Consider the following 20,255-nt stretch of genomic DNA (forward strand, 5'->3'; position numbering starts at 1 on the left):
TTTGACAGAGAGAGACATAGCGAGAGAGGGAACACAAGCAGGGGGAGTGGGAGAGGGAGAAGCAGGCTTCCCGCGAAGCAGGAACCCCGATGCGGGACTCGATCCCAGGACCCTGGGATCATGACCTGAGCCGAAGGCAGACGCTAAACGACTGAGCCACCCAGGTGCCCCAGCTCCTAATTTTCTTAATACAATCAACTGGGAGGAAAAATTTGCTGTAATGGTATTACTTCTGTGGTAAACCTTCTCAGAGATCTCTGGCCCAGTGACTGGCCCAAAAGAAAGACTCAATAGAAATACTGACTTTACTTGAAGTCTATGGGTCATTTTTAAAAAGTTTTGATTTTATGATTTTATTTATTTATTTGACAGAGAGAGAGAGAGAGCACAAGTAGGGGGAGTGGCAGGCAGAGGGAGAGGGAGAGGAAGGTTCCTTGCTGAGCAGAAAGCCCGATCTGGGGCTCAATCCCAGGACCCTGGGATCATGACCTGAGCCGAAGGAAGATACTTAACTGACTGAGCCACCCATGCGTCCCTAAAAATTTTTCTTTTAAAGATTTTATTTATTTATTTGAGAGAGAGAGAGAGAGAGAGAATGAGAGATAGAGAGTACGAGAGGGAAGAGGGTCAGAGGGAGAAGCAGACTCCCTGCTGAGCAGGGAGCCTGATGTGGGACTCGATCCTGGGACTCCAGGATCATGACCTGAGTCAAAGGCAGTTGCTTAACCAACTGAGCCACCCAGGTGCCCGTCCCTAAAAGTTTTTATTTTAGTTCCAATCAGTTAACATACAGTGTTATATTAGTTTCAGGTGCACAATATAGTGATTCAACACTTCCATATAATACCCAGTGCTTATCACAACAAGTGCCCTCCTTAATCCCCATCACCTATTTCACCCATCCCCCCCAACCCCCTCCCCTCTTCTAACCATCAGTTTGTTCTCTATAATTAAGAGTCTGTTTCTTGCTTTCTCTCTCTCTTTTTTTCCCTTTGCTCATTTGTATTGTTTCTTAAGTTCCACATATGAGTGAAATCATATGGTATTTGTCTGTCTCTGACTGGTTTCTTTCACTTAGCATTATACTTTCTATTTCCATCCATGTTGTTGCAAATGTCAAGATTTCATTCTTTTTTTGGTGGCTGAATCATATTCCATTGTGTATATATATATATATATATATATATATATATATATATATATATATACCACCTCTTTATCCATTCATCAATTGTTGGACACTAGGCTGCTTTCACATCCTGGCTATTGTAAATAATGCTGTTATAAACATAGAGGTGCATGTATACCTTTGAATTAATGTTCTTGTATTGTGTGGGTAAATACTCAGTAGTGCAATTGCTGGATCATAGGGTAGTTCTATGTTGAACTTTTTGAGGAACCTCCACACAGTTTTCCAGAGTGCTGCACCAGTTTGCATTCCCACCAACAGTGCAAGAGGGTTCCTTTTTCTCCACATCCTCATCAATACCTGTTGTTTCTTGTGTTTTTGATTTTAGCCATTCTGACAGGTGTGAGGTGATATCTCATTGTAATTTTGATTTGCATTTCCCTGATGATAAGTGATGATGAGCATCTTTTCATGTGTCTCTTGGCCATCTGTATGTCTTCTTTGGAGAAATGTCTGTTCATTTTATTTATTTATTTATTTATTAAAGATTTTATTTATTTATTCATGAGAGACAGAGAGAGAGAGAGAGAGAGAAGCAGAGGGAGAAGCAGGTTCCCAAGGAGCAGGGATCCCGATGTGGGACTCGATCCCAGGACCCTGGGATCATGACCTGAGCCGAAGGCAGACGCTTAACATCTGAGCCACCCAGGCGCCCAATGTCTGTTCATTTAAAAAAAAAGATTTATTTATTTATTTGAGAGAGAGAGCACATGCAAGTGGGTGGAAGGGCAGAGGGAGAGGGGAAAAAAATCCTCAAGCAGGCTCCCTGCTGAGAGAGGAGTCTAATGTGGGGCTCAATCCCAGGACTCTGAGATCTGACCTGAGCCAAAATCAAAAGTAGGATGCTTAACCAACTGAGCCACCCAGGTGCCCCTTCTCCCCATTTTTAAATTGGATTATCTCTTTTTTAGATCTTGATTTGTTTAAGTTCTTTATATATTTTGGATACTGACCCTTTATTGGATATATCATTTGCAAATATCTTTTCCCATTTGGTAGCTTGCCTTTTAGTTTTATTGTTTTCTTTACTGTGCAGAAGCTTTTTATTTTGATATAGTCCCAAAAGTTCATTTTTGCTTTTGTTTCCCCTGCCTCAGAAGATATATCTAGAAAGAAGCTGCTATGGCTAGTGTCAAAGAAGTTACTGCCTGTGTTCTCTTCTAGGATTTTTATGGTTTCAGGTCTCACATTTAGGTCTTTAATCCATTTTGAATTTATTTTTGTGTATGGTGTAAGAAAGCAGTCCAGTTTCATTCTTTTGCATGTTGCTGTCCATTTCTCAACACCATTTGTTGAAGAGACTGTCCTTTTCCCATTGGGTATTCTTTCCTGCTTTGTTGAAGATTAATTGACCATATAATTGTGGGTTTATTTCTGGATTTTCTGTTTTTTTAAAGACTTATTTATTTTAGAGAGAGAGAAAGAGAGCGCAAGCAGGAGGGTAGGGGTTGAGGGAGAAAGAGAGAGAGAATTTCCAGCAGATCCCATGCTGAGCGTGGAGCCCGATGTAGGGCTTGATCTCACAGCCCTGATATCATGACCTGAGCCAAAATCAAGAATGGGATGCTTAACCGACTGAACCACACAGGCACCCTTGGATTTTCTATTTTGTTCTATTGATCTACACATCTATTTTTGTGCCAGTATCATACTGTTTTGATTACTACAGCTTTGTAATATAGTTTGAAGTCCAGAATTGTGATGCTTCCAGCTTTGCTTTTCCTTTTCAAGATGGCTTTGGGTATTCAAGGTCTTTTTTGGTTCCATACACATTTTAGGATTGTTTGTTCTAGTTCTGTGAAAAGTGCTATTGTTATTTTGATAGGGATTGCATTAAATGTGTAGATTGCTTTGGTTAGTATAGACATTTTAACAATATTTGTTCTTCCAATCTGTGAGCATGGAACATCTTTCCATTTCTTTGTGTCATCTTCAATTTCTTTCATCAGCATTTTACAGTTTTCAGACTACAGGTCTTTCACCTCTTTGGTTAAGTTTATTCCTAGGTATCTTATTATTTTTGGTGCAGTTATAAATGGGATTGTTTTCTTAATTTCTCCTGCTGCTGCTTCATTATTAGTGTATAAAATGCAACAAATTTCTGCATGTTAATTTTTGTATCCTGCGACTTTATAAATTCACTGATCAGTTCTAGCACTTTTTTGGTGGTCCTTAGGGTTTTCTATACAGAATATCGTGTCATCTGCAAAAAGCGATAGTTTTACTTCTTCCTTACCAATTTGAATGTCTTTTATATCTTTTTGTTGTCTGACTGCTGTGACTAGGACTTCCAGTACTATGTTGAATAAAAGTGGTGAGAGTGGCCATCCTTGTCTTCTTCCTGACCTTAGGGGAAAAGCTCTCAGTTTTTCCCCATTGAGGATGACGTAGGCTGTGGGTTTTTCATAGATGGCCTTTATTATGTTGAGGTATATTCCCTCTAAACCTACTTTGTTGAGGGTTTTTATCATGAACGGATATTGTACTTTGCCACAGGCTTTTTCTGTGTCTATTGAGTTGATCATAAGTTCTTATCCTTTTTCTTATTGATGTAATGTATCACGTTGATTAATTTGCAAATATTGAACCACCTTGCAACAGAGGAATAAATCCCACTTGATTGTGGTGAATGATTTTTTTAATGTAGTGTTGGATTTGGTTTGCTAGTATTTTGTTGAGGGTTTTTCCATCTCTGTTCATCAGGGATATTGCCCATAGTTATCTTTTTTAGTGGGGTCTTTATCTTATGGCCATTCTTTTTGCTGTTCTTTGTACCTTCAAATCAGACTCTCTGCTTGGTCACCTGACCCTTTTTCCATCCTGTCCCTTCCTCAGTGGTTCAGGACTGGTACAAGTGTGCTGTACTTGTCAGACCCTATTTTGGACTGTTATTCTCTCCTATCTTCTGGTTTTCACTCCCAAAGTGTTTCAGACTTGACCTTTGTCTTTGCTTTCCAGCCTTATGCTTGCCCTTTTGGATCAATGAGATTTTCAGCTTTTTTGATTCCCTGACTCTTCTCTAACGCTTCTCATTTCTAGATTTTTGAAACAGACATCTTTTCCAATCCTATTCTGGGGTTTGGAGCCTCACCCTGTGCTAACCTGTCCTGGCTATGGACTTAAAGGTAATTTGAGAAGTAGCAAGCTCATTTTATGGATTAAATTTATACATCAAATAAGTATATACAAAGAAATAAACATATATAAAATTACTTCATTCCCAAATTATTTTTCTTCCAGACTTCTGCTTGCTAAATCAGAATTTTGCCCCTTTAGGACCTTCATAGTAAATGACTAAGCAAAATGCAAAATCTGCCCCTAATAAAACAGCCTCTAAAATGGATGGGATGGAGGGCCAAACCAAAAGAGGAAAAATAGGAAATTTGAGAAATAAGAGAAATATCTCTTTCAGTATTAATACTTTTTAGATTATATCTCTATATAGTAAGCTCTCAACATTTTATGGAGCACACAGGAGTTTAATAACAAAAGTGTTAAATGGTTAAAACATATAGGAGTAAAATAAAAAAATGTACTATAAGTTGGCTAAATTTTTTAAAAATGTACTATAAGTTGGCTAAAACAAAACAAAACAAAACAAAACATATAGGAGGCCAAGCCTAGTTGTTAGCCCTCTTAAGGTATCATGGAATGGTCACTTTGCTCATGGGACTCAAGCAACTCTGTTTTGAAAGCTTTTCTAAATGATAAAACATTGTTAGAAATGAGTGAAATTTTTCTACTACATGTAAGCTTGTCATCAGAAGGAATTAAGAATTACTTATCCTCATATAATTGGACTAGGTTTTATTCACTAACAATAAAAAATGGTTACTGCCTTAATTGTTTCCACCCTGGGGCTTATTGGTCATAAAGCCCTCTAAAAACAAATGAATTTGTAGTGCTTATTTTGACAAGAAGTAAATACAAAGGTAAAGCATAGTTTGTATAGTGTTGTTATCATGACACTCTTGGGCATAATTTATATATAAAGAAAATAAAAAGGCAAACATAACTTTTAAGCTTATTGCCTGTAAAGAACTTAATTGAAAACAGTTTTCTTCTTTTAAAAAGTGATTTATTTTAAATGTGCTTTTAAGAACAAAGGTCTTATTGATAACCATTTTAAGTGTATTATCTCAATGTGGGATTTAAGTAAAAGGTCAAAATCTTACAGAGGTATTTTTGGTATGACTCAGTTCAGATCACAGACAAACTTTATCAAGAAAATGAAATTAGTTAACATTTTCAAGTCTGAGCACTTGTCTAGAGAGGCAACAACCCTACCCCGCCCCCACCACCACAAATACAGACTTCAAGGAGAGAACTTTGGTTGAGAAACATGGAAAACAAAAAAATTCAAAATGCTATTGTGTAAATGTTCTTTAAGTAAGATAGTATTATATGATGGGAAAAGCACTGGATATGTTTTACTAAAGAATAAACTTAGTTCACATATGTGGTTTTTGCAGTGTGGACAGATGAATCAGATCTTTTCTGCTTAAAGTTATTTGCATATATTCAACATATTCAATTAAAAGACCAACATTTTATTTCAGAAAAGCTAATGTGGAATTTTTAATTTAACATTTAACTCCTGTCCAGTAGTTCATCTTTCACCCCCAGCCCCCTCACCCTCCATCTCCGGAACATCTGTGACTTGCCTTTTTCCTGGATCTCATGTGACTCCTACAAGTAGTTTATTGGCCAAATGAGAGTCACACACCCAGTCATAGCAGGGCAGGCTCCATTTGCCGATGGGCTGTGGGACTGGGCGCTCACAATATTTAGTCATTCAGCTCCTTTCCCAAGGAATAAGTCCCAACCATTCAAGTAATTAACCTTTGCCTTTGAACTGGAGGTTCACCAGGGGCAGGGAAGGAAGTGCCTTCTTTTCACTTTCCTTCTCAGTGCTGTAGCTCTCCCTAGCTTCATAAATGACACCTGAAGTGTGTGCTAAGGAAAGAGCAAGTGGGACTCTGGTCCCTAGGAAGCACTACTTGGTAAAAGCTCTGAGCAACCTAAAATATTAAACAATGAGAGTCTCTTATTTCCTGATATTCCCTGATGGGGAACCTTTTTACCATTGGACTTCATTGTCTTTATCCCATTTCCCGCTCTTGAAGTAGCTGAAAGGAAGTGCCTTTCAGGCCAGGAGGTTGGGCAGTAGCTAAGACCTCCAGTTTGCATTCCTGATAACCTCTGCCTTAGATGTGAGTGATACTTCCAGGCTCTTCCTGAATTTCCATTGGATGCTCTGGCAAACAAATGCCAATCTTGACTGTTCCATTTAAAACAGTTCTTCCACTTTGCTGGGTGGATTAGAGTTAGAAATTTATGTTTTCCTAGACTCTGCTTCCAGCTTGCCTATTTTCCATTATTCCCTTCTTCCTTACTAGCAGAACTCTGGTTTTCTTCATATATTGGCGGCAACATGATGAGTCCTTGGATCCTGACTGGTCTAGGCCAATTGGAATATTTTTTCCAGTGTCCCTGTAGCTAGAAGTGGCTAAGTAACCTAGTTCTGACGAGTAAGACTTAAGCAACAGAAGTCCCCTGGGAGGAGGGAAGGAAGTGGGGAGGGACAAGAGAAGGCAGCTTCCTGGAAAAGTTTTTGTGCTCCTGATAAAAGGGTACAGAAACTGCTGGGCGTTTTGCTCCCTTGTCTTGGCTTGAATGCAAATGTGTTGCCTAGAGCTGGAGCAGCTATTTTGTGACCATGAAGTACAGGCCTGACTGCTTGTTATATGAGAAAAATATACCCCCACCCACATAAGCTTCTCTCACTGGAGGATTCCATTACGTGGCACAGAATTTCTAATTGATACACACAAAAATTCTAAGATGTGCAAAGAAAATATAGTTTCTTTCTATTTTTTGTAACTGATTTTACCTTCTGAGTTTTCAAGGTTGGAAATGATGGTAGAGTAGGTGGGTAGTAGACACTAACATTTATCAATTAGTGGTAATTTATTTTGGGTAAGTGACCCAGTTCAATTTTCCTTCCACTTCCCCTGTACCTCTCCAAGATGACATTGGGGGGAAATGGGTAGGGGTTCTTAAGCAATGGTATGCTCATCCAGCTTGCACTGGCTTATCAGAATTGATTGTTACATTTTTGGGAATTTTGCAAGTCAGTTTTTATATATAGTCTTTATTAACAACTAAGTGATATAAATTTACAATTAAGTAATATTAAAAAGAAAGTAAGACTCAAAACTCATCACTTCCTAATTATTGAACTACATTTGACTATTATCTATACAACTGAAGTTATTTATGTCTACTGTATCTGTAAGTGGAAATACTATATAATAGTACACTGCCATGTATCTCATCTCTTCCCAACTCCAAGTTCAATGGTGTCATGTTGGTAGCTTGAAGTCTGCCTTGGTGGGAGTATTCACACCAAAGAAATCTCCAGGTGCTAGAAAGTAGGACTTTGGAGTAGGACTTTTTCTCTCTGAAGAGTCTGTTGTTAAACATTTACTGGAGAACTGCTGGTCTTAAGTGACTTTAAGTTCTGAGCAGAGAGGAGGCCTCAGTTCCACACACTTAGGCCTTTGTGCTCCCCTCTGTTCTCCACGACAGTGTCACTTATCGGCAGATCACTAATAGTCCTCTGGAATCTGCTTCCTGTGAACTCAGGCTCTCTCATTCTTGGCCCTTATGGTTGGTCTTCCCTAGATGACTTGACTTCTGGATTCCTTCCCTGCCACATAGGAGCCGAGGAAGACTAAGGGGTGTTACCTCAGACTTTATTTCTTCTAATCACATCATTTTTCCTTTCATGAGACTCCTCCATATTGGTGTGGAAGTCATTCTGGGATGAAATTTCCTCCTGGAGTTCCCATAGGAAGTGGGGACAGAAACCCCTCTACTTTTGACTGTTCCCTCAGCCTTTACCTAATAACCTCTCCTGTGGGGTTTAGGCCTAAGGCAAAAAAACCATGCCATGCTCTCTCCTTGGTTATGTCTCTTATTTGAGGTCACCATTCACTGTAAAGTTTAATTGCCATTTCTGGTTGGTAGGAAATGTTTCTAAATCCTGTTCTCTTTCCTGAGGAAAGAGTTGGTTTTTCCCTTTCTCTGAGGCCATAATGGTGGGAAGGCTGTATAAAAGCTGAATAGGAGAGACTGAATTAAAAATACAACTGTAGGCATAAAAATGATCTCCATCGTGCTTATTCATATGAGTCATCCTGCCCAGCCTTTCACTTCTCAGACCTCCATTAACTACTCCAAGGCTCCACAGATCTGAGAGTAAGGACTGAGGTGAAGAATAATAAACAAACATTTGTCACTGAAAACAAATGCGTAGTTGCATTACCCTTGATATATCAGTACTTAAAAAGATATCTTTTGCAATTAATAAAAGCCTTGTATCCTTTTGGGTACTAGAAATAAAATTGGAGGTAAAAAGGAATAAATTGGTCTTTAAGAGGTTAAGATATACTGTTGCAGGGACAAGTTTAGGAACGAGGCAAAGAATATTGCCAATGCTTTGCTATCTCTCGAAACAGCTCTCTCAGTGCCCCTGGCATCTCTGTGTCTTCAGCTGAGTCCCAACCATCTGTCAACCAGTCCTCCTTACTATTAATTGTTAATGGCTTAAGATGTCACCACCTCCTTAATTGCATTTGAAACCTTAAATATGCTTTTAGTCTTTCTAGTTATAAATAATAATTCATGTTCATGTGAAAATATAGATAATCAAAAGTCATTGAAAACTGTTGCCTAGAGATGACCACCATTAATACCATGGGGTGCGTCCTTCATTAACCATTCTTCTACAGATTACTTTAAATGGCTGCAGAGCATAGGTCATATTCATTTTAGTCAGTTATAAAAACCTATTTATGGTTTAACAATAACTTCAAAACTATTTACTGACATTTGGAACCTGTTGTCAAGATGGGGAAGATACTTTTGTTGGGGAGGTCTTCCTGGTGCACCTTAAATCACTCCATGCCTTTGTTATTTTGCTTCTCAAACTCAGAAATCTTTTCCTCCTCTTCTACTTCAGTTAAAATCATCCCTGTCTTAAAATCCACTGGAGTTTTACCTGTTCAACCTCCTTCAAATTTCCTGCTAATTTTGCTCTTCCCTTTCCCTGAAGCCCTTATTACATGTGTTGCTCACACAGTACTCATTTGTACATTTTCTCAAATTGTTGTCAAACTCCTTGTCTCAGAAATGTTTAGGGCAGAAAGGGCTTTCATGATCACCCAGTCTATTTAAACAATGAGACCCAGAGATCTTGTTATTACAAAGCTTCTAAGGCTGGAATTAAATCTCTGTTCTCCTGACTTCCAATCCAGCTTTTTACTATCTCAAATTCCACCTCTTTATTTAGAAGCTAGCTAATAAGCTTTAAATGCAAGGAGCCATTATTAGTATATTCTCCATTTTAAGGATGAGGAAACTGAGGCCGTAGCTGAGTAATTCAATGTAAGGTCAAACAGTGTGTAATTGGTGGAAACCAGATTGCACTCGGGCCACAGACTCTCTAGTATTCTTCCTTTTAACCCACATGGGACCAATTTATGGCAATGCCATAACTTCAGGAGAGAGAGTTAGATGAGAACTGAAGACTGGGTATGACACACTGGAAGATGTTGACCTTTTCCAGGGGAGCTTTGATATGGGAGCAGGATTGGCAGCAAAATTATGAGCAGTCACAGGGTGGTGGTTGGAGGAGTGGGTGGAATTGAGTGGAGGCCTGCTTTATCGATTGTTTGGATGGGGAAGACTCAAGAACCCAAGGAAACACCTCAGAAAGGGAAGGCAAAGATGAGATCAAAATGTAGGTGAAGTGACTGGTCCTGGAAGGGACTAGGATACTTTTTAGACAAGAAGGAAATGGGGAAGATGGGTGGGAATAAAACCGGAAAGGTGGAAGGGATGGAAGTTGTGGATGCCGTGTGTGTGTGTGTGTGTTTGGAATTTAGGCAGCAATGTTGTCTTAAGATAAAGGGGCTAGGGTTGGAGTAGGGGACTTGAAGAACATGGGACAGCTTTGGAAGTGCTGCTCAAGGCAAACACAACAGAGGAATATTTAGGGAAGAGGAGAGATTGGAGCTCTTAAATTTGTAATTTAGATAATCAACATGGTTTTGTGATTCTCTCCAATAGTACCAGAACTCTCAGAATTGGGGAAATCAGGGAATTTCTGGGGATTGTCAGGAGAGGGGAGAGGGCCACAGGGCAAGAGAATGGAGATATTGATGAGAATGTTGTTTAAGTGATTGACCGGGAATCATTGTCTGTGTTATTGATGGGCTCAGAACTCATTACAGATCTGTCTCCTATTTGCTTACATTTTTGTCATGCCCTAGTGACAAAGAACATATAGGTGTACATATGCTTTCACATCAAAGTGCAGCAGTCTACTTCATTCACTCTCCAGCCCTCCCTGCAGATCTTGGTTCTGGAGAAGAGGGAGGGGAAGTCCCTAATGAAGGTTATATTTTACCTTTCCCTCTCGTTCAGTGGTAGTGTGTGTACGTTGATGGATGGTAAAGGGAAGAATTTTTTCAACCACCTATGGAACCCCTAGAGTGCTGAGTCACTGTCTTCAGGATGGAAAGAGACAGCATGTCTTTCAGTTCATGCCAGCAGTGACATCATGGTCAGAGTGTGCTCCTGTTAGATCAAGAGCCCCAAGGGGCTCAAGAAAAAACACAGGGCCTCATTTTTATGAGGCTAACTGGGAATAGCCATGGTTCTTATCAATTGCCACCTGCCATCAGCTGTTTTCTCTCCACCTGGTTCCAAGCAATCTAACACACTTATTAAAAGTTCAAACCAGCACTTACATCACCATCATAACATTGCTTACAATTCTAGGCCTAGAGGATTTTACTAATTTAACCAGTAGTCTGGTGATCAAAGAGAGAGGGTTCATTATGTGGGCACTGAGCCAAGGAAACAGTCTCATGAAGGATTTTGCTGGCATTTCCTCTGGCCACAGGTATGGAAGGAAGAAGTGTCAGGAGGAGTTGATAAGCTGGGAGTAAAGGCAGGGGTTGACGGGTTGGACATTTGATGAGGTGGAGGAAGAGGTTTAATGGGAGAGGTAGCAAGGTAAGAATGTAGGGTCAGAGAGCAGGATTTTCAGGTTTACTGAGGGGGATGGCCTTTTCATGGCATGGGCCTAGAGGAATGTGTTCCCTCCAAGTCACTCAAAGGCTTTTCTACTGCTGGATCCCAGGGCCAATTCATACTCAACCTGCCTCTCAGTGTTTCTTCTTCCTCCCTTCCCCTCCCTTCATGAATGAAGACATGGTGGTCATTGCTCCTTTCCCTAAGACCTCCTTCCTTGCTGGTCTTCCCCAGGTGAAATCTATCCAGGACCATTATGAATTTGGGTAGTTGACTTACCTGCTTGGTATAGAAGAAGGATCAAAGGCTGTGACTATATTCAACTTACTCATTACCCGCTTCTCCACAGATACTTTCTTTGGCAGAAACACTACTCTTTTGGCTAGAGCAGGTGTCCCTCACCCCTGCCTCCCTTTCTTGCTCCTACTTCTTTCTCTTCCTTCCCCAGCCCCCTCTTTTAAGCTCCCTGTCCTGGTGACCTGTACCTTCCATTAGGCAGTGCTGCTCCCATCCTTTGGAGGGGGAGATTCTGTCCCTCATCCTTTTTCATGTCTTCGCACTTCATCAGGTTTGTTGTGCATGCCATTGCTGGGGGTTGGGGTGGACTCAGGCCTTGTTACATGCAGGAGGCTTGCGGGGTTCTAGAAGTGGAGAACTCAGCAGTCCTTTCTCTCTTGGGGCCTGGGTGTGCTTGGATGAGCACCACTCTGGGGAGCAGGAACAGTAGCTCTCAGGCTCTCTCTGAAAGTCTGAGTGGGCCCCGTCCTGGCAGAGGCATTCACCTCTCTGTTTTGTTTGTCATCAGTAGGATCATTCTGTAAGAGAAGTACATGTGTGCACATGTGCGTGTGCACGTGTGTGTGTATGTGAAGTTCTTAGAGCTGCCCTGTTTACTGAGAAATAGAGCTGAAAACCATAGCAAGCTCAGGTTTATATTCTGAAATCGCAGCCGCTCTGACAGAGCCTTAGGTTCAGCCACAGCTTTTTTTGTAGTTAGGCACTGATGCACTTTTCCCTTACTGAAGTGAAAAGGCACAGGCAGATTAAGAATTTATGGTAAAACAAACTATTGGAAGCATTATATTCCCTAGAATTTCACACATTTAATTTTGTTATTTTTACTTTCTTACATCAGGCCTTTTAAATCCTGGAAGGAGAGCAGACTTTTAGGGATTATTTTTTTTCTTCTGTTCTGTTTGGAAATAAATTCCCTTGGTGTGACAGTTCAGACAAGCTGTTTGGACTGCCATTGTGGAATGCCCCAGAGCGCGGCAGGGAGGAGGCCTTTTGGTTCTGTGCTTAAGGTGTTGCCTGTGTCGGGATCGTCGCTCATTCATGTCCAGCGGAATATGGTGAAAAGGCACAGTTGGAATCTTACCCACAAGGAATAGCCAGAGTTCTTCAGGCCAAAGTCATAGTTTTAGATTTGGTTAGTTATTTAAACTAGGTTCCAGAGGCTGGGTTCTAGTAGTCACCCCTAGCTATCATTTGAGTGACACTTGACTACCTACCTGGACCCACAGGTGTGGCTGGAGGCTCCAGCAGGCTGGCCTGTCTCAGCTACTGAGGTCTGCTTTGGGCATCTAAATGGAAACATTTGCTGTATCTCAGATGGGCTGGCAGATGCTTCAATTTACTACTATATGTTTTTGCTGGAATAGTAATACCCCATCTCACAGATGAGGTTTCCCTGCATAGAACAGTGGTTAGAGCAGGAGCCTCTGGGGTTGGCCTGTGTGGGTTTGGATACTGGTCTTATTCCCTATTGGACAAATCACTTAGCCCTTTGGTGCCTCTGTTTTTCCATTTATCAAAGGGATCATGGCACCCACTTTTTAGCGTTGTTCTGAAGATGAAATGAGTTAATACCTAAAAAGTGCTGAAGGTGGTGGCCGAGACGTGGAAAATCCTCAAAAGAGCTGCTATTATCATGACATCTAAAAGTACTTAGGAACCAAAGCTCTTACTAAAGTTCTTACTTCTGTGTTAGGCAAAATGGTGGGACAGGCTAAACATGATCTCGAGGTCTCTTAGGTAGGCTGTCTTTAGTCACTCTTCTCTGCAATCCACTACCCCCCCGTCCCCCCCCCCACCTCCAACTTGGAGTATTGATCCTCTTCTCCCCTCAATAACTCTCAGTGGCTCACCTGAGAAGCCAGCCACCTTGAGCTGTAAATTTCACAGGATTAAAGTAACACCCAAAATGCATCTTACTGAAAGTATTTGCCTCACATTCTTCCAGGTAGAGATTTTTGGTTTATAAACTCCTCAGGCATTTGTCTATCTTATATACACGTTTGTATAAATTGCTTCAGGTATTCGGATTGCTTTCTTCTGAAAGGCTAGCAGAGATTTGATTCTGAAGGCCTGGTTGTTTTTTTGTTTTGTTTTGTTTTTTGTTTTGTTTTGTTTTTTTGTGTGTGTGTGTGTGTGGAGCAAGGGGAGGAAGGAAGGTGCATTTTGGAGTGTGGTTCTCTATAGGAGGGTTGGTTTGGGTAGGATGCTGCAGTTGGGGCTATGGCCAGCATGTGGGCCTCGAGTATCCAAGGGCCAGAGAAAGGAAAGGGGGAGATGGGTGAGGGTTCAGAAGAGAGGTGAAAGTCTGCCAAAGGTAGCAGAGGGGGCAGAGGGACTGTCTTTGGACAGGCTGGGTCAGACCTCAGCTCTTCCACCTACTGGCTCTACGGGCAAGTTATTTCATTCCCTAATAGGGATTTTTCCGTTTTGGGCCCTAATCAAATATCTGATGCTGTTACTTCATTTCAGTAGTTTAACATTTTTTATTTCCAAACAAGAGTAGGAATTTGGAAAGTGAATCCCTTTTAATTTTTAGTGTTTTATGCCCTTCTTCTTTCTGGTGTTAAAGGTGTATAGATAAGTTTATTGGTTTTCTAGTGCTTCTATAATGAAGTGCCACAAGCTGGGTGGTTTAGAGCAACAGAAATTTGTTGTCTCACAGTTCTGGAGGCCAGAAGTCTGAGGTGAAGACGTCAGCAACGTTGGTTCCTTCTGAGGGCTGTGAGGGAGAAATTTGTTCCATGCTTCTCTTTGCTTCTGGTGGTTGCCTTCTCTCTGTGTGTCTTCACGTTTGTCTTCCCTCTAGGCCTATTTGTCTCCAGGTCCAAGTTTCCCTTTTTATATGGACACCAGTCACACTGGATTAGAGGCCCATCTACTCCAGTATAACCTCATCTAATTTAACGAACTGCATCTGCAATGACCCTGTTTCCCCAAATGGTCACATTGTGAGGTACTTCTAAAGTGCTGGAGGTTAGGACTTCATCATACGGATTTTTCTTTTTTAAGATTTTATTTATTTATTTGACAGAGAGAGACACAGCGAAAGAGGGAACACAAGCAGGGAGAGTGGGAGAGGGAGAAGCAGGCTTCCCACGGAGCGGAGAGCCCGATGCGGGGCTCGATCCCAGGACCCTGGGATCATGACCTGAGCCGAAGGCAGACACTTAATGACTGAGCTACCCAGGCGCCCCCATCATATGGATTTTTGGGAGGACCCCATCCAACCCATCACAGGACTGTACTGAGTGAGTCTAACACTACCCCCTGGTGCCCCAAAAGCAGCCACTTCTTTCTCATACATTTGACCTAGTGTTCCTGGGCTCATTTGCACACATAATTGTACATTTGAAATTTTGGCATTAAGCAGACTATGGTGGAAGGAAGGGCTTTTCATCATACCTAGTGGTTTCTATTTGTCTGAGCATGTGGACTGCTGTCAAGAAGAGGGCATCTTATTGGAATAAATACGGGTCTGCTTACCAGACTTTTGATTTGAAGAGGATGGTTGGTGCCCACGAGAAACCAAAAGAAGCCAAACAAAACCTAGAACCCATAGAAAACACTAGTAAGTTTAAAGAAACATGCTGCAGAAAAAAACATGAAAGAACTGTTTGGGAATGTATCTAATTTAATCTTATTATAAACTTCTTACTTACTCAGAGAGCCTGATGTAGGACTCAATCCCAGGACCCTAGGCTCATGACCTGAGCCGAAGGCAGATGCCTAACCAAGCCCCCAGGTACCCAACCACATGTCTTTTTAATCACTCTATTATTTTAGTATAAAGCATAAATTATGTGCATGTGTATGTATCTGTGGCATATACACACCTAAAATAGGTGTATTATATGTATATATCATAAAGATATTAAAGTCAGATATAACACCTGTCCTCATAAGGATATACCTAAATATGAAATCTCACATCCAGTAACAATTGTCAAATGCTATTTTTTTGCCAACATTCTTAATAAAATTTTCAAACCTCTAGAAAAGTTGAAAGAATTTGACAGTGAACAACCATATGCCCACCATTTAGATTCCATGACTAACGCTTTACTATACTTGCTTTATCACATGTAGATCTCCACGTACCTATCCCTCTATTTATTAACACATCTTATTTTTTGGATACATTTCAAAGTAAGTTGCAGACATCAAAAGACTTCATCCCTAGACACTTCAGCATGCATTATCTTTAACTAGAGTTAATTATTTTCTATGATTTTTTTTCCCTTTGAGGTGAATATACATACAGTGGAATGTACAAATCTTAAATGTATCACTGGAAAAGTTTTGATAAATGCATACAGCTGTGTAACCCAAACCACTATTAAGATATAGAACATTACTATCATTCCAGAAAGTTCCCTTCTTGCTCCTTCTCAGTCAGTCCCCATGCCTTCACTCCCACGGCAACAGCTGTTCTGATTTTTTCTTATCATTGATTAGTTTTGCTTATTCTACAACTTACAGCTAGAATTATACAACTGCTTTTGAAAATAAAAAGGTTTTCTTTTATTGTTAACACTATTTAAATTTCAGGGATAATTAAATGTGGCCCTTAGGGTCCTAAAGTACCTAGAATCATAGATTATTTTCAAAATGGGGTATTATTGAGGGCAGAAGAGTAGCTTACCCCTCGGTCTGGTTGACAAGAGATAGCTTGAACTATGTTCTTGGGGAAGTCACTTCTATTAAATGTTCTCCTTTGTGGAATGAAAAAGTGAAAAGCTTTTGGAAGGGAATCTAGTGAGCAATCAAATAAGCACAAGTTTGCGGTTGTCTGGCCAAAGATTCTTTGTTAGTCATGGAGACACTTTGTTGGCTGGCTGCCCCCAGGGACAGGGACACATCCTGCACAAAGGGGGATGGGCAGGGGAACAATAGTGAACTCCGAGATAGGGTGGGTAGGCCACTGACCACTTCACCTTAGGCACTTTTTTTTCTCTTTTACTCCCTTTGCCTTCTCTGTCGTCTTGACCTTTAATTTCCTTTCTTTACTTTCTCTTCCTTCTCTGTTATTCCCCTGTGGCCGCTGAACATTCTGATCCCTTGTGCTTGAGGTTTTGCTTGTAGCTCCTATAGTCGGCCAGACGCTCTAGGCTTTGGGGTGTTTCTTCCCACAGCCCTCTGGAGAGCATAACGACAATTTCTCCACACCCACGGGGTTGCTCCGCTTTGTTGTTCCACTTAGCAGCGACGGGAATGGCGAGCTGCTAACCCGACTAGCTGTGACTCAGCATTTCTCCCCACAGACGCAGGCCTGGGGAGAGACCCTGGGAGAGGATGTGGAGGAGGCACTTTCCTTTCCCAGACTGCAGATCAGACATCCCTAGGGGCAAGGGGAGGGGCGGGGGGGGGGGGGGCGGGAGGAAGGGGGAGCCTGTCTCATAGCTGTTGTATGCGTTCATGTGCATGTACACATCACTGAATTTGTGTGAATTAGTGTCACAATTCTAAAATGTGTTCTTAAAGTCTTAGGCTCTTAAAAAGTTGTTTGAAAAGGAATTTTATATAGGTCTCAGAAGTTTGAGAAAATATGCCTACTAAGTACGAGAAGGAAAGAATATATATGAACTAGTTAAATTACATTATTGTGTCTAAAATGTATAAGGCAATTTTCAAAACATGTTAAAATAGTTAAAAAATCTTTGAGGGCTTTTTCCTGAACTTTTTTCCCTTCTATTTAAATGTTCAGTTCCCTGCTTATAAAAAGCTTTACACATAATAGACATATAATAGGTAGTTAGTAGGTTTTTGTTGGTCACAGGAAGTGCAATAAATTAAAGAGATCATAAGAGATTACTCTGTATTTAAGGGATTGAGATTTTCTACTATTTTTAGCCAAAGAACAATGTGCACTTTTGAATTCAAAAATTCCTTATTACTGATTGGGAGTTGAACTATTTGCAAAAGTTGGTTGCCATATAATATTATATGATGGTGAAATATCTTTCTAAGTTTAGTCTTGATATATGGTGAATTAAGTGGCTTTTCTCTAATTTTGAATAAACTTAAAAAAAAAACAACGCTGTAGTTTATCTTAGTGTAGCTTTTCTGCCTCACAAAATTTATTTAGTAGTCACTTAAAAGTAAATTCCTGAATTCTCACATTGTATAGAAATATCCCAGGAGCCATTTCTGGGCTGAACAAGACTTTTTTTTTTTTTTTTTTATCATTTCCTGAGGCATAGTAATATCTGCTTGAAGTTGGCTGTGGCTATAGCCAGTTTGCATTTCTGGATATGGTGATATGATTTTTAATTAATCATAGCCACTGGTGAAGACAGATGACTAATTTTAAAATGCTCAGCAAACTCATGGACATCGTACCCTGCTAACAGTCTGGATAGGCAGAGATGGGTAGGCTAAGTTATTTCAAGCAGAGGAGAGAGGGAAAGGGGAGCAAAGGCTTGAGAAGAACAAGATGTATGTGGGTAGTAAGATAGTACATCTGCCTCTCATGAAATGTTTTTCCTTAGTTTGGTTAGTCTCAGATGCAGGCCTGGTGTCTCTGTTCTCTTCTGTGATCTTACCTGGGAATGTATGTCAGCTTATCATGCCATGCTGGGTTAAAAGAATTCCACATGCTGAGCAGAGCCCTGAGACCAGAAGATTGATGTTATAAATTGTACACTACATTGTAATTATTTTTTCTTTAATCAATTATCTTTTAATGAATTAAATGAGAAAAAGGTCATTCATATTATTCACATCGTATCTTCCACCTGAAGGTCTGTTGGCAATGAATTTTCTGTTTTATTTTGTTTGAACGTGCCTTTATTTTACCTTCATCTTTGAAGATATTTTTGCTGGATATAGAATTCTAGGTTATAGCTTTTTCTCTTAGCACTTTAAAGATGATACGCTGTTGTCTTTTGGTTTGCATTGTTTCTGGGGATGAGAAGTCAGTGATATTTTTAATTATGGCTCTATTGGTGATAGATATGTCTCTTTTCTCTGGTTGCTTTAAAGATTTTCTCCTTATCATTGGTTTTTTGCAACTTGATTATGACGTGCCTTTGGGTTTGTATGTGTGTATTTTACTTGCGGTTTATTGAGCTTCTTGGATCTATAATCCAGGGAACATTTATTTAAGAAAAATGGCTGAATTTTGGTAAGATTAGAGAGCTTTGTGGTGTATAACTTGTCCCATTCAAACCCTCCACTTGTTCCCAGTTCTACGTTAGCCTTGAAAACCAATAGCCTGTAAATCACAGTTAAAACCAGCAGCCTGGTAGACACCAGAGAGGGCAGAATGAGGTTGAATTTCCTTCAAATCCCCATTCCCAGAGACTTGTCATTATAGACTTATCTGGTGGTTCGTTGGAAGGCCCCACTTGCAGGGCTGTTTTTACTTGATCTAAGTCAGAATTCACTTAATGTGAATAGCTGTTTCATTGGGAATGTTTGTTAAAAACAATGAGAGATAAATGTTGAAATCTCAACTGCCTGGGAGTTGTGAAGCAGTGAATAACAGTTGTGGCAAACAATGGGCTAACCAAAAAGGTTTAAAAGGAAAATCTGGGGAACTAAATGTCCATAGGGGACTTTGAAAAGCTATGACATATTTCCGGGAATCCAAAAGATCACATACATGTATAAGGTTATGTGCATGCCCAAACTGTGCACGTACTCAGGAAAGACCTCTGAGCTCTCACCTCTGGCTAATCTTGAGGCTCTGCGTGAGCAAAAAATAGAGGCTGAGGTTCAGTTTTAAACAGCCTGGCTGACTGTTGAAAGCATGCTTAAAAATGCACACAGAGTCCCTTAGCAAAGACTGGGAAACTTACTGACTGCAGATATTTAAGGAAATCTCTAATTATTAGCTGAATACCTAACTGAGCAGAGATTTCAGTGGCTACATGTGACAAAGAATACCACCTTACAGAAGTAGTTCAGAAAAGTCACTAAACCATCACCACCAACAAAACAGCAATAACGACAAACCCTAGGGAAGAAGGAAGATTGTACTCTGGAGTTGCCACATTGTATTATTTAAAATATCCAGTTTTCAACAGAAAATTATGAGATATGCAAAGAAATAAGAAAGTATTACATAGAAAATAAAAGCAGTCGATAGAAACTGTCCCTGAGGAAACCCAGATGTTGGACTTTCTAGAAAAAGGCTTTAAAATGCTATCTTAAGTATGTTCAAGGAACTAAAGGAACATATGAGAATGATATCTCACCAAATAGAGAATATTAAAAAGAGATAGAAATTGTAAAAAAAAGACCCAAATAGAAGTTGAAAGTTGAAATAGTATAGAATAATAAGTTGAAAATTACAATAAGTGAAATAAAAAATTCACTAGAGGGGCTCAGCAGTAGATTTGAGTGAGTAGAGGAAGAATCAGAGAACTTGAAAGTGTCATTTGAAATTATCTAGTCTGAGCCAAAGAAAGAAAAAAAATGATGAAAATGAACGGAGCCTCAGAGACTGTGAGACACTATCATACGTACCAACATATATACGTAATGGGAGTCCCAGAAGAACAGAAGAGAGATAGGGGCAGAAATAATATTATAAGAAATAATGGCTCCAAACTTTCCCATTTGAGGGAAAACAATAATCTACAAATATTAATAATAAAAAAAAACTGAATGAACTCCAAGTAGGGTAAATACCTTAAAAAAAAAAAAACTACATCTAGACAGA

The sequence above is a fragment of the Zalophus californianus genome, chromosome 3, assembly GCF_009762305.2.
Source record: "Zalophus californianus isolate mZalCal1 chromosome 3, mZalCal1.pri.v2, whole genome shotgun sequence".
Classification (NCBI taxonomy): domain Eukaryota; kingdom Metazoa; phylum Chordata; class Mammalia; order Carnivora; family Otariidae; genus Zalophus; species Zalophus californianus.